The sequence below is a fragment of the Hyperoodon ampullatus genome, assembly GCF_949752795.1.
Source record: "Hyperoodon ampullatus genome assembly, chromosome: 3".
Taxonomy (NCBI): Eukaryota; Metazoa; Chordata; class Mammalia; order Artiodactyla; family Ziphiidae; genus Hyperoodon; species Hyperoodon ampullatus.
Window position 1 is genome coordinate 11,859,275 of NC_136916.1, and position 15,953 is coordinate 11,875,227.

A 15,953-nucleotide genomic window follows, 5' to 3' on the forward strand; every position below is an offset into this window, starting at 1 on the left:
TGAGGAAACAAGATATTCATTAGTTCGACCAAGCTCCCACCCTTAGGAAGGGGAGGAGCTGGCATTCAAGCTCACTTCCACCTGTAGAGCCCCAAAACTACTTCCAGGTGATGCTGCCTCTGCTCGAATTTCTTTTGTGGTATAAGCCTCTCATTTTTTTTCTAACCAAGTATAAAAATTCTCTTTAAATCAACAAACCAGAGTGCACGTATGTGACTATTCTTTTTGTGAAGAAAACACAGAAGAGGGAGAAACCACCAAGACAAAAGAAATGCCCTTTCTTGAGAGCTGAGATCTGCTCTCACCCTTCAAGTGTTAAGGATAGAACATTTTTTCTCATCCACTGTTGACACAGGCACAGCTATCTGGATTAGGGCAGCCAGCAGCATACTTATCTCCTCAAGGAGAGACAACTTAAACCATTGTTCTTGTTCAGGTTATATGGCAACGAATTCGAGAATTCTTCCCTGTAGCTAAAGGAAGACAAGTATTATGTGACCTGATGGTGGAGAAGATGAGGAAGGAGTTTCTCATGCTGTATTTATAACCCAGCAGGACAGAAGGCGATCCATACGACAGCCAAGACCCTCCTGTCTACATAGGGCTCAGTGTTTAGATCCTGGAGGGACACTGCCAAGGTTTAAACTGCCAAGTTTAAACTGGTCACTAGCACAAAATCTTGTATCAGACCTCTACTGCTTCATAGCCAATACTCTCTCCAGATGGAAAACAAGCAAGACCCCGCAGGGCCCTCCGGGTACAAAAGTCCATCCTTATCTTTTAGGGGAACCACTGACCAAAACTGCTGGCCCTGGCCAGGCCCGACAGCAACCACTTGCATGAGTTATCTTACAACAGGAGGTCCTGGTAAGTAATGCGGAACTCACAAGCTACCACCCACTGGAAGAATTTGGGAAAGGTCAAAAGGAGAGAGAAGATGCCAGTCCGTATGTCCAACCAACCTCCCAGAATCCTTTGCGCTGGAATCCATCTTGGCTGAGTGATGCACGCACCACCAGGAAGGACCCTGAGTCAGACTATGTGCCAGCAACATGACTGGCCAGAGACAACTGGGAAAGTAACCCCATCACCATAAAACCCGAGGCTGCGAGCCACGTGGCAGAGCCGTCCTCCTGGGTTCCCTCACCCTCTGCTCTCCGCCCGGCGCCCCTTCCCAATAAGGTCTCTTGCTTTGTCAGCACGTGTGTCTCCTCGGACAATTCACTTCCGAGTGTTAGACAAAAGCCCACTCTCAGGCCCTGGAAGGGGTCCGCCTTCCTGCAACATAGCCCCATTTCTTGTTTGTAGGAAAAGGCTTTAGTCTCCTAGGCCCTTCCTGAGTTCTAAAGAGCAGGCACAGTCAGTAACTAATTAGGGAAGTGAGGGAATGCAGAAACAAAGGAAAAGAAAAGTAATGACAACACTTCAGCAATAAAAGAGAGTCCTAGTTCCTCCTCAAGGGATACACATAACAACCTGAAGGATATCTTTGAGTTGTTCGGTAGGAACCAAAGACACCTCCCGACCCACTCCAGGTAGAGGATGCTGACTACAAGCTGAGCACAAGCACTTACACCCCAGACTGTTGACACCAGAAGGCTGATGATTAACATTCCAGAAACATCACCCTGTTACCTCACCACCAACCAATCAGAAGAAGGCACCCTGCAGCCCTCACCCCAAATGTTGCCTTTAAAAATGCTTCTCTGGGGGCTTCCCTGGTGGCGCAGTGGTTGAGAGTCCGCCTGCCGATGCAGGGGAAATGGGTTCGTGCCCTGGTCTGGGGGGATCCCACATGCCGCGGAGCGGCTGGGCCCGTGAGCCATGGCCGCTGGGCCTGTGCGTCTGGAGCCTGTGCTCCGCAACGGGAGAGGCCACAACAGTGAGAGGCCCGTGTACCGCAAAAAAAAAAAAAAAAATGCTTCTCTGAAAACCACTGGGGAGTTTAGGTCTTTTGAGCATGAGCTGCCCAGACTCTTTGCTGGCCCTGCAATAAATGCTGTACTTTCACCACAATCTGGCATCAGTAAATTGGCTTTGCTGCATGGTGGACGAGCAGACGTAAGTTTGATTTGGTAACAAGGTAAATCCACAGGATTTCAATAAAACCAGAGCTGTAAGGTTGGTTTGAGAGTAAGGGAAAGTTACCTGAGGGATTTTTGCACCTAGAGCTTTTTAGCCATTATTGGGGTAAGCTTCCCAAAGTCTTGAGGAAGGCACTACCTGAGCCACTGTTACATCACTTCTGGTCACAAACACAGAATGAATTCATTAGACCCTATGGTTTTCTCCAGGCCTTTAGGGATCTTGCTAGTCCTTATCTGGGTGTGACCTTTAGCTCTGGTTGGAGGACCCTAGCATGGCCCCATGTCACCTGCCTCCAATATGCTTCTCTTAGAAGCCTGGGCCATGAACAGGGGGACGTGAAGCGCTTAACCTCGTGGAGATGTCTTTGGAAAATGAGGTCACAATGACTATTTCACTGCTTTGGTCTTTGATCGCCATCTGGATTTCTTTTGCAGGAATTTCAAAACCATAAATACCTCTCTTGAATGAAAAACTTTTCTATTCTGTGCATTAAATGTTTCTTACTCCTGACCAAATCAATCAGGTAAAAATGCAGGTCTTTAAATCACATTCAACAGAATAAAACTGTGCTAGGAAAAAAACAGTGGTTCAAGGTTGCCTGATAACTTTTTAATATGACAGCAGGCCAAACCAATATGCTTGTGATCCTTTCCTTACCATGAAATCACCTGTTCACCAGAGCACTTAAATGATACAGATTATACAGTGTTTTCTTATAGAATTCTAACCATATGGTAGCTAATCAGAGAGTTCTGGCTGGCGTTTCCTGGAGTACATGCCAAAGGATGGGAAGATGTTAAAAAAAAATAACTAGTCAGCAGCCTGCCTACCCTTAAATATGACACCTTCAGTAGTGCATTCTAATTCTGGAATTCCTAGATAGCGCTGGGCTTTCCCAGGACATATGGGGGAATGGGGAAATCTGTGGGTAGGAGAAACTTTGGGGCTCCTTATGTTTGTCAGCCAGGGCAATCCTGCCACGGGAAAGCTCTAAAGCTAACTTCTAAAGCTAACTTCTAAAGCTCGGTGGGAGTCCAAGGCTGCTCACCACTCTACCATGAGCTAGGTGGTTCAGCATCCCATGCACACCAAGCTGTTTTGGGAAGTTCTGGCTTTAGAAGAAAAGGATGAAAAATGGCTGTAGCGTAAGACCTTCCTCTATTAGGCAAAACCTTCCCCTACTATTTTACTATTGCTGGTTAAGAGTGTGTGTGTATGTGTGTATGGCAGAGGGGTGGAGAGTGCCAAAATACTTTAAATTATTATATTCATCGTGGGAATTTTGGAATTTTACACCAAGGCAATTAATTATTGTCCGGAGCTGCTTCCTAGTCTCTGGGTCACATTTTCAAAGTACTTTTAGATGAACCGTTTTGGGCTCATCCTGTGATTTCTCTACCCCTTCAGTCAACTAGTAGTAAGAACATCTGCCTTTTAATGAGTGCAGACTTTGTCTCAGGATTTATGTTGAACGTTTTCATAGGTGGCATCATTTATCCCTTTCAACAACCTGATGAGGTAGGTCTCATTATCAGCCCCGTACTACACATGAGGAAAATGAAGCCTTGACAGGTCAACTAGGAAACCCACAGATACCAGGGTAATGGCAGGGTTCGCAATCAGGCAGTTGGACTGCAGAGCCCAGGCTCCCAAACATCCACTGTACTCCTTCAAGTACTCAAGACACTGTACTCAAGACAGTGTCTGGTCTCCTTGAGGCCGGAAGGAACCACCAGAAAACACCTACTTCAATAGCTGACTCCTGATGATCAAAGTATAAACACATGTTACAATTGATTCTTTAAGGCCCCACCTCCATCTTTCCTTCAGGACAAAGGAGAGTTGCATTTTAGTTAGAAAAGCACCAAGAACTAGCCAGAATAGGCAGCAGCTGCCGAATGGAGTGAAGAAATCTTGCAACTTCAATGCCAGTCAATTCCACAAACAATTACTGACTGCCAAATCTGCACCTGGTACTGTGCCAGAGGCCAGGGACTGAAAGATGCAAATGAGGGATCCTTTTAAACATGTTATTTATTCATGGCTGTGATCCTCATACTCCTGGGAATCCCCCAGTGTCATCCTAGAAAGTTCTTGAAACCTCATTATTATTATTATGGCTTGTCTCTTTGAGGCTTCAATTTTACTCAAAGACTAGAGATGGGGTAGGGGAATTAAGTAATTTAATAGCAAAGTAACTTACAACACTTCAAACAAACATTGAAAACAAACACAGATATTATGGAGTTGAATAAAAATATTGCCTTATTTTTAAGATAAAACGCTGGACTTCAAAGAAACTGCATGCATGAGGTCACCTCCCTCAGGGTTACACCCTTGAGTTCCCAAGGGTACTTCTTCTCTTTTCTCTCTGATAGGGTTTCCTTCATAACTGGGTGGAAACAGTTAAAAGTACAGAATGTATTAATTAGGGAAGGGACAGCTAAAAGGCAAAGAATGTATTCATTAGTGAAGGGAGACAGACACATAGAGACAGTGATATTTTCTAGAAGCTGGACCTTCCAGAATGAGAAAGGAAATAGATGACCTGGGAGGTGAGGTTTGGGGTGGGGGAAAAACTGTGAAGAGGTTGATTTTGACTAGCTCAGTCAGCTACAAAGTTATGTGAGGGAATATAAAAGAGAAAAGAATGAGAGAAAGAGGCTTAGTGAACACACAATGCTGTGACTATGGAGGAAGCTCAGGTTAGGAAAAACTGAGTGAAAAATTGGATCCATAATCAAGTTTTCAGAAACTGTTTATGGGGACTTCCCTGGTGGCTCAGTGGATAGGACTCTGTGCTCCCAATGTAGGGGGCCTGGGTTCGATCCCTGGTCAGGGAACTAGATCCCACATGCATGCCGCAACTAAAGAGCCCACGTGCTACAACTAAGGAGCTGGTGAGCCGCAACTAAGGAGGCTGCCTGCCGCAACTAAGACCCGGTGCAACCAAATAAATGAATAAATATTTAAAAAATAAAATAAAATCCACTTCTTATTCTTTTTTTTTTTTTTTTTTTTTTTTTGCGGTACGCGGGCCTCTCACTGTTTTGGCCTCCCCCATTGCGGAACACAGGCTCCAGACGTGCAGGCTCAGCGGCCATGGCTCACGGGCCCAGCCGCTCCACGGCATGTGGGATCTTCCCGGACCGGGGCACGAACCCATGTCCCCTGCATCGGCAGGTGGACTCTCAACCACTGCACCAGCAGGGAAGCCCCACTTCTTATTCTTTAAAAAAGAAAACAGAAACTGTTTAGGAACAGATCCTAAAGACAGTGGGCAGAGGTCAGGGTTGTGAGGAAAGTTTCAAAGGCACATAAATAAAGCTATCCTAGAACTGAGACAATGCTGGAAGAAGAAAAGAGGAGGAGGTTATGATGCTGGAAACACAATCTGAGTCAGTGTAGAGTTGAGAAAATGGAGTAAAATGAACTGGGGAAAAAAGGATGAAAAGTGATTAGACAAAAAATCATAGCTGAGGAAAACCAAAGAGATACAACTTGTAAATAATAGGTATCTCTGGAGAAGACCAAGGAAGAGAAAAAGGTATAATTCTATCCAGAGATCATTCAAGAAGCTTTTCTGAAATAAGACTTGTATGTACAGATTGAAACGTAGACTAAGAAAAAAATGGATGCATATCAAATAAATCATGAGAGGAAGTCAACTCTGGAAGGCAGAGGTGATAGCACAAAGGCTTAAGAGATGTCAAGTGTGACTCGAGAATTTTTCACTCAGCACTGTCATCCAAGTAGAAAGCCAAAGGATTTTCAATTTTAAGAATTCAGGTAAATAACTTCTGTAAGCCCTTTTGCAGAAATATTGGAAGAGCAAACCCCAGTCATCTAAGAGAAGATTGAAAAAAGTGGAGTCAAAGAGCTGCCTTGAGGACAGAATCCATCTGGTACTAAAAATTACAATTTCAGAACATAAATTTTATGAACAACGGCCATTGAATTTAACAACATTGCTAACATGTATTGGAAAGTGGAGGGGAGAGAGAACAGAAGTTAGAGTACGTATGTTGATTTCTTTGTTTTTCACATCAAGGGTCAAAGGTCATTCCTTAAAGCTAGTAAATCAGGTAATAGCTGTACGGATTAGTACTCTGATTTTTTTAAATCATGTGTACAGGTTATTTTTTTAATTTTTTAATTGAGATGTAATTGTCATATAACATTGTGTAAGTTGTAAGGTGTACACCATGCTGAGTTGATATATTTATTTATTGCAATATGATTACCACCACTGCATTACCCTCACATAATTATCACTACTTTTTTGTGGTGAGAACATTTAAGGATCTAGTCTCTTAGCAACTTGGCAGTTTATAATACGGTATTGTTGACTGTAATCACTATGCATTAGATCTCCAGGACTTATTCATCTTCTAGTTGTAAGTTTGTACCTTTAACAGCATCTCCTCATTTCCTTCATCCCAGTGCCAGTAACCACCATTCTACTCTCTGTTCCTTTGAGTTTGGCTTTTTTAGGTTCCACATATAAGTGAGATCATACAGTACTTGCCTTTCTCTGTCTAGCTTATTCCACTTAGCATAAAGCCCTCAAGATCCATACATGTAGTTGCAAATGGCAGGATTTCTTTCTTTATCATGGCTGAATAACATTACTACAGGTTACTTTTTAGGATAAATAAAAAATAATAAAACAACAGTTACAAGGAAGAGCTTCAGGACTTCCAAGGAGAATGCTAAAGAGAGAATGTCTTGGAGGGGATTCTAATTAAAATTTTACCAACCAAAGAGTGGAACTGAGTAGTGTCCTGGTATATGCACTTGTAAGTTACTTCAACTGGAATTCCTTATACTATAGGGTTAACACATGGCATATATTCTGGGGGCATCGATATTACTCAAAATTGGGATCTTACTTGGGGTTTTATGGGCACACAGTGCAAGTGTGAAGACTTTCACATTAGTGACAGTTGGGTAAATGGTGATCCCAGGAGTCTACTCTTGAGCCAAGAATGTCCCCTTTTAGATCATAAATAAATGGAGACCAGAGGTTGGAAGGGGAACCTCTCCTTGAGGGTCTCCTGTTTCATTTTAGGTCAGTGATTTGAAAAATACTATACAGCACGTGTCTCTTTCTCTTTTTGCATATAGAAATGCCTGTTTTATAAATGGTACATGTATCTATATTATATACAGTAGGTAATGAGAGAAATACTTTTTTCTCTGAGATCATATAGTTTTTGCCCCTCCACCAACCAAGAGCAGACTGCACCAGCACGTCTGTGATTTCCTTCTTGTTTTAATGACTATCTGTGGGGCTAGGGCCCCAAATCTAAAAATGAGTCTAATTAGGAAAAAGAACAATGTTATACTGCTCCTGGCTCTGAGTCGAATACTTCCAGCTATGGGACCAACTTTCCTGTTCCCATCAAATCTACTCTTTTGGCCAGTGACCTCCCCATTAGCTGGAAGCCTGCCCGGACAGCAGTCAGGACATTGAAAGTTTCCTGAAGCCAGGAAGCAGCACTGGTTCCATGTGAGGCTTCCATGACTTGGAGTAGCAGACTGTGTCCTTGGAAGGTTGGAAGGTGCTTAGTCAGTGTGGGTGACAAACTGAATATGCTATACAAATGGAAGCTTATTTGCATTAGAAAAAAGATCTGGGCTTTCAGAAACATCTCTTCATGAAAAGGATTTTGCTAGGTATACTAAAAAAAAAAAAAGATAGCATCTAAAACGAACATCTGTCGAAACAGCTGTGCCTAAAAGCAGATTAAGGTACAACTGCCACATAAAAAGTGAAAAAGGGAAATATCTTCCCATTTTACTCTGATGGAATTTAAAATCCCTCCCATTTATTACCAAGTCATTCCACTGGGATTCATCAGCACATTTCAAGTCCCACAGGTGAAAAACCACTCTGTTATAAACCAAACATAAATATTCCACCTACCTGTGGAATGCCTCAGAGTTCTAAAAACAACATGCATCCCACACAGCCCTGGGTCTCTACTCATTGTCCTCTGTTTGAAACGGAAGTGTCTGTCATTGAACATAAGCACAAGAACAAGTAAGTGGCAGCCGTCCTGCCGGACATGTCCCTCCCTGGTCAGTGTGGCTGTCACTTAGAAGGGGGTGACTGCCCTTGGAGAGGGCCCAGAGGAGAGACATTGTTGTTATAAAGATGGTGAATGATGTAGAAACTGAGCCTTGCAAGAAATGTATTTAGGGAATTGGAGCTATTTCGTTTGCAGAAGAGAAGGCTTGTGGAGACACGGCAGTTGTCTTAATACATTTGAAAGGCTGTCACGCGAAACACAGAATAGATTTACTCTGTGTTGCTGTGAGGTGCAGAACCGGTGTCAGCAAGTGGGCTCATTTTGATTCATTCTAGGAAAGATCCTCTGTCTAATTGGATTTAGTAACAAAGTTTGTTGATTCCTAGAATAGAGGGGGAGCTCCCTGCCACTAAGAATAACCAAATAGAGGCCAGATGAGCATTGCTCAGCAATTGTGTGTGGAGATTTCTCATTCTGGAATGCAGGACCAACCAAATGACCTACTTGTACATGCATACTTAGTTTAAAGCCTTTTGTGTAATTTTTGAAACTTAGAGAATAATGATTTGGGGGTTATTATTTTTAAGACAAAAAGAGTAATTTAGCCCCATTGCTTCTTTATTCCTTATTCTCTTTGTGAAGATAAATGAGAAGCCAATGATGAACAGAAAAAGGGGAGGAAGATCAGAGGGTAGAAGGAGAATCCACGGCCTTCCATTATCCTCTCTTTCTTGGAAATTAGGCTATATTTGAATAATCATATCAAATTGAAAGCATTGCACAACTGAAGTACATCAAAGACCAGCTCTCTCTTACAAACAGTCTCCTAAAATCTCTCACGGGACCTGAATTTTCACCAGCAGCACTACAATGTTGGTACAGAATGATAGACCCCTTGTTTTCCTTTGCTCTCTTCATGGAAGTTCTCTCAGATCTTCCAGTATATTTGAGCTCCTCTGTAACTGGTTAATATGCTACCTTAAGAAAAATACAGGCTGTATTTACAGATTAACTTTAAAGAACATGCACACCTTTATTAAGCTCATCCTCAACCAAAGGAACAAACAAATACATGCAAAGAGCCAAACCACTTCCCAAACAAAACAAAATTAAAAGTAAATAAACAAAGCCATCATAATCTCCTTGGAGAAATGAGTCACTTCTGAAGATGAACTGAAAAAATATAGAACTCATCTCAACACCAAATACCAAATAAGAAAAAAGACGCAAAGAAACCCCCCCCACCTTTTTTTGTGCGGTACGCGGGCCTCTCACTGTTGTGGCCTCTCCTGTTGCGGAGCACAGGCTCCGGATGCTCAGGCTCAGCGGCCATGGCTCACGGGCCCAGCCGCTCCGCGGCACGTGGGATCTTCCCGGACCGGGGCACGAACCCGTGTCCCCTGCATCGGCAGGCGGACTCTCAACCACTTCGCCACCAGGGAAGCCCAAAGAAACCCCTTTGATGGAAAAACATATTTGTGGTCTTCTAACTGGATCCCCATTGGTACTAATTATTTCCACAATTCTCTCAAAGCCCACTTAAATTCCACCTCTTCCATGAGAAATATGAAAAAGTACATGACAAGGGCCACCTGAATATTTCACTAGTATTTCAAAATCTGTATACCTGGAGTTGAACTTGTAGTTTTATCCTCATGCCCTGGTCCTCTCTAGTGTTACAAGACTTCGACAACTGTTACCAAAACAAAAATGAAGGACATCCCTTACATTTCCCTTTCTTTCACCCCAGTATACTATTAATAACTAAATTCTACTTTATCCATCTCCTAAGTACCATTTGAATCCACCCTACCGCTACCACCCTGGACAAACGCATCATCTTCTCTGTCTTAGACATTTGCAGAAGCTTCCCAATCAGCCTCTGCAGGTACACGCTTGCTCCATTCTAGAACCAAAATGATCTGAAAGACAAAACTTATCTCTGATAGCTTCCTTCTGCCCTTAGGATAAGTTCCAAACTCCTTAGCCTTAGGTCCTGCATGATCTGGCCACTTGGTGCCTCTCGGGCTGCTCCTCCTGTCGCTCCCCCGTTGTGCTCGAGAACTCAAGTCCTGACACTCCCTGCCCCTCCAAAGAGGAGGCCACACTCTTACCCATCCCAGAGCTTCATGCATGCTATTCCTTCTGCCTCTCCCTTTCTCCCTCTCTTTCTTCTTTTTTTTTTTTTTTTTTTTTTTATGGTACGCGGGCCTCCCACTGTTGTGGCTCCTCCCGTTGCGGAGCACAGGCTCCGGACGCGCAGGCTCAGCGGCCATGGCTCATGGGCCCAGCCGCTCCGCGGTATGTGGGATCCTCCCAGACCGGGGCACGAACCCGTGTCCCCTGCATCGGCAGGCGGACTGTCAACCACTGTGCCACCAGGGAAGCCCCCTCTCTTTCTTCTTCTAGCCAGATCCTCCTCTTCCTTCAGATCTCAACTCCACATCCTCAGGTAAGTAGTCCCTGACCCTTGCCCCTGTAAGTCCCCTCCTAGAAAGTCTCACAGGTCTTTACAGCTCTCCTTTGTAACCCACATCATACTTTTATGTCCTTGTTCATTGTCTGGTTCCCAAACTAGGTTAGAAATTCCAAGATAACAAAGACCCTGTCTGCCTCAACCACTGCTGCATCCAGGGTACCCAGCATCTACTTTGTGCTCAAATAGTCGTTGAATGAATGCATTGATGAATGACGTGCTCTCTACATCAGTGATTCATAAACTTCACCGTGCAGAAGAATCACCTGGGAAGTGAACTGGCAGATGCATGATCAGTCCCGGAATCTACCTTTCAACAAGAACTCAGGAGATTTTGATGCAGACTGTTTCTGGCTCACACTTTGCAAAGCAATACTCCAGGATACAGAGAGCAAAGGGGAGAGAACCAGAATTGAGGCTAAAGAGACAAAAGGGAGCAAAATGTGAGAAGTTAAATAACAAGAGGTGATTTATGTAACTGTTCCAACAACCACGGAAAATCTGAAGGACTAAATGACAGACTGTCAGATGTATTCCTCAGACAACGAGAGCCCAAAATGGATCGAAGAGGCAGCTACCTGACCTGGCTGGAGGTCAGAGGAGGTATTAAAATAGGAAAATTAATTGGATCTTGTGCTGAAGGATGGGTAATGTTGGAAAGAAGAGGAGGAGGGAAAATGGCATTGTAGACAGATACGCAAGTAGGAGCACGAGTTCAGAGGAAGGGAAGTCTAGGGCAAGAAGTGAAGCACTTTGCTGAAAAGAAGGTTCAGAAATTGAGTGGTTGGGGACATGACTGGCAATATAGGGAAGGGCCAGACTGTAGAGGTCCTTGAAGTTAATGAAGGGAATCAGAACAGGCCACCTCAAAATATGCCACTTTGGCATAAGGATTATTTTGAGTTGAAGGCAATTGAGAAATAGCAGCTGCAGGAGGAACTCTCTGCCCTCCCCCCTTTCGACCTAAAAGCAGGGCACAAACTTCCCTTTGTGAAGGGGTCCCCCATTCCTGTACCAGGAAGAGGAGAGCAGCTCTCATCACTGGAGACAGTCAGCACGGAGGTGAGTCTGCATAAACAAACCTTACTAAAATCACCCTTATCTTCCATTACTTTCTCCCATGTATTTTCTAGTCACTTTCCCACAATTTATCATCCCTCGAAGCCCAAGGAAAGAAAGTGTTTGTTAAAATGGTATATAAGTCCCTGAGTCTCACCACTTCTTTGAATTTTTCACTTCTTTTCTGAGAAATCTCATGCATGTAAAATATTAATAAAATTTATATTCCTTTTTCCTCTTAATCTGTTTTTTTTTCTTTTTGTCAATTAAATTTGCAGACCCCACACACTGAACCTAAGAGGGTAGAGGAAAAGTCTTTTTTTTCCTCCTCAACAGAATCTACTTGCTAGAATTAGAATGGAACAATCTATTATATGGTGGCTGATTGAATCAAGGGGGGAGGGGTGTGAAAAGGTGCAAAGGAAAACCCCAGAATTTCACCCTAACTAGATCCTGTTATTGTGCCCACAACCTGCTCCTGAACTTCTACATATGGAATTTGCCGGTGGTGCAGGGGTGGAGCTCAAAAGACCAGGCTGCATGTCCTGGTTCTATCACTTCCAAGCCAGATGGATTGATTTACCTCATTTCAACTGCAGATGCTTTATCTGTGAAATGGGGATATGATTAATTGCCATCCTTACAGGGTTGGGAGCAACCTTACTGAAGCATTTGTAAACTGTAAGTGGCTTTGTAAATAGAAGGCATTATTAAATTCTATCAATACATAAAGCAATAAATAGTTCTAAAGGAGATGTAATCTTTATTTTTTCCTTAATTACTATGCAAGTGACACTCAAGGAACCATTAGTTGTAGGAGATGATGTGGGATAAAATGGTGAAACAATTATGAATGACTCATAATACTTTTTTTTTTTTTTTTTGCGGTACGCAGGCCTCTCACTGCTGTGGCCTCTCCCGTTGCGGAGCACAGGCTCCGGACGCGCAGGCTCAGCGGCCATGGCTCATGGGCCCAGCCGCTCCACGGCACGTGGGATCTTCCCGGACCGGGGCACGAACCCGTGTCCCCTGCATTGGCAGGCGGACTCTCAACCACTGCACCACCAGGGAAGCCCCATAATACTCTCAAGTGTACACTTTGTCTCACTGGCCTTACTCCATTTGCTTTCCTGAGAATAAATATCTTAAACCCCAGCAGTACATCAGTGTCACTCTCTGAAGGCTAAATACTGCACAAATTTATATCTGATATTTATGAAAAGTGCCAAACCTGTTGATATCTGTACACATATTAAAGATTTAGCAAACAGATGCTCCTTCTTGCAATCAGACAAGAATTTCTAATATTCTAACAACTTGTTAATCAACCGACATATGGTATCACTTTAGTAAACACAACACTCGGATTTTGCTTTATAGGGCATTTTCTGAGAGATATAATGGTCCTGACTCATCAACACTATTCACTGGAAATCAAGGGAAGCTAGCCTCTGCCACCACCTTAAATTTAATTACTTGGGGAAAAAATAAATATGGGCATTGATTTGGATTTTGTGGTTTTTTTTTTTTTTTTTTTTTTTTTTTTTGCGGTATGCGGGCCTCTCCCTGTTGTAGCCTCTCCCATTGCAGAGCACAGGCTCCGGACGCACAGGCTCAGTGGCCATGGCTCACGGGCCCAGCCGTTCTGCGGCATGTGGGATCTTCCCGGACCGGGGCACAAACCCGTGTCCCCTGCATCGGCAGGCGGACTCTCAACCACTGCGCCACCAGGGAAGCCCATGCATTTTTTTTTCTGAGTTGAGATTTTTTAAACGGTCATCCTTTGAGATATTTGTAAAAGTAGTAGAATACCTTTATTACACAGATTTACACATATATGTGTCATATGTCAAAAATGTCTATAGCTCCTGTATTAGTTTCCTAGGGCTGCTGTAACAAATTATAGCAAACTAGGTAGCTTAGAACAAGATACATTTGTTTTTTTCCAATTCTGGAGGCTAGAAGTCTGAAATCAAGTTGTCGGCAGGGCTGTGATCCTTCCAAAGCTTCTAAGGAAGAATCTTCCCTTCCCCCTTCCAGCTTCTGGTAGCCCCAAGCCTCTCTTGGCTTGTGGCACATAAGTCACCTGCACGTGGACATCTTCCATAACAGTTCCACACAGATCTGATCTTATGAGATGATCCTATAAGGCACGTGTGAGCCTTTTCTCCCAATACTGTTACTGTTGCAGAATTTCCTTCTTTTTTATAGCTGAATAATATTCCACAAAATCAAAATCACTTTTTGCCTCCTAACACCCCATATCCAATTTACGTAGTAACATCTTTTAACACGACCTTGAAAATATATCCCACATGTGACCCCTTCCCCCTCCTCTACTGCTCCCACCTTGTCAAAGTCACCATCTCCTCCCACATAAGCTGTTGGAAGATGCCGCTAACCCATCGCCCTGTGAAGAAGTTTGTAGTGACTCCTTTTTAAGGGATAGCACATCAAATCCTCAATATTCTCTCGCTACTTTTAATTATTCTGCATGCGTATGCGCGTTTGTGGGTGGGTACGTACCTATTTGTCCCTTCTCAAGGGATTCCCTGAGATTGTACGCTAAGCTTTAAAATCAAATTAATTTGATCAATTCAAGTTATAAGCAGTTTATAGAGTCTTAGAGCCTTGAATTTAACCTTGGGACAGACAATGGGCTTTTTAACCAATGAAATGTAAGCAAGGGAAAGACAAAAATGTTGTACTAAAGAAGTACCCAAATGCAGATATTTCAGAGTGAGATATTAAGTGATCTGATTACGCAACTTAAATATTTTAGCAGAGCTGTAACCCAAATGTACTAGTTTGAAACAGTATGTTCTGATGTAAATTATTTGCTTGGGGGAGGCAAGAACACCCTCTTCTTAGGAGGATGTAGTTTTACTAAGTAGGAAGTGGAATCCTTGCTCTTCAATCTTCTGGAAGAATCATTTTCTGTGACAGGAAATTGGGTGTGTGGGCGTGCATGAGGCTGCAGGCGTGTGATGGAGGGGTGCTGGGGGGAATGGGGGTGTCCTCCTCTCTCCTAGGCTCTGGTGGTGGTTTGGTGTGCACTCTGAGACATGGAGATGCCTGACGCACACCCTGTGATGAGGGTAGATCTAGCCAGGTCACACGGCAGCAAGCCTGGAGCTAGCAGACCTGGAGACGCCTGGGTCTGGGGACTCTTGAGCAGGAGTAGTGACAATAATTTGTGCTCCTCGTCGAACTGCCCTTACATTTCCGTGGGATGCCCAGGAAGCCTGTCTCCATTCACAGTGAGGTCCTGCCCCTGCTGGGCTGTGAGTCCCTTCTTCAGAGGCAGGGTAGTGGTGGACTTGACAGTGACCTTGCAAAGAACAACCAGGCCCAGAGATGGGACATTTCCATGGTGGGCTACCAAGGCTGAGGCCACGGTGTCTACAACTAGTAGAACATGATGTATGTCACAAGGGACGTGGTCCTGAGGGTACACGAAAGCCCCGACGGGATGTTCAGAAATGCCTGAGGGGTACATGGAAATCGGTAATCTCATGGCAAATCCACGCAGCTCAGGCTTCATATTGGAAATTTAAAAGGTGATATGACTTTCTTGTAGTCACAGGCTTGGGAGGCAGAAGACTTGAGTTACTCAAACTAATGCTAACACCAATATCAATAATTTGGTTGATATTTATTAAGTATTTCCTATGAACCAGGCCATATTTTAAGCTTTTTAAGTTTTAGAATTATCTAGGAAAAATTCCATTTTTAGAATCAGTTTCCACTTTGAATGGCTACAGAATATTTTTTTTATTGTTGTCATTTCTCCTTTATTTTTTAAAGACAATTTCTATAAAGTAAAATTTATACATGTTAGTGTGTTCATTAGTGACAGTTTGGATACACGTATACAGTTCAACACCAAAATCAATATACGAAACAGTCTCATCCACCCAAAATTGTCTCCTGCTTCCTTTGAGGTTAACCTCTTACAGAACATTTTAATGTGACAAAGTTGAACTATCCATTTAGATAGAGGATTGAACCAGATCAGTTTAGAAGTGGAATCCTTAGTCTCTGTAACTCTTATGATATCATCTAAGTAGTCTCGGTAACTTTTGAGTCTTATGTTTCTGTGAATGATCTTGTTAATTAACTTCATTGACACATTAATTTGGGGGCAGAACAAAGGAAAAGTCCATGTTCATTTAAGAATGAGCCAGGAAGGTGAAAGCAGGTCTGAAGCATCATGTCAAAGGGAGAAAATAGTAGCAAATAAATAGACCCTAAACACCTTGAAGAACAAGATGCACAGAGATTCTGAGTTTGAA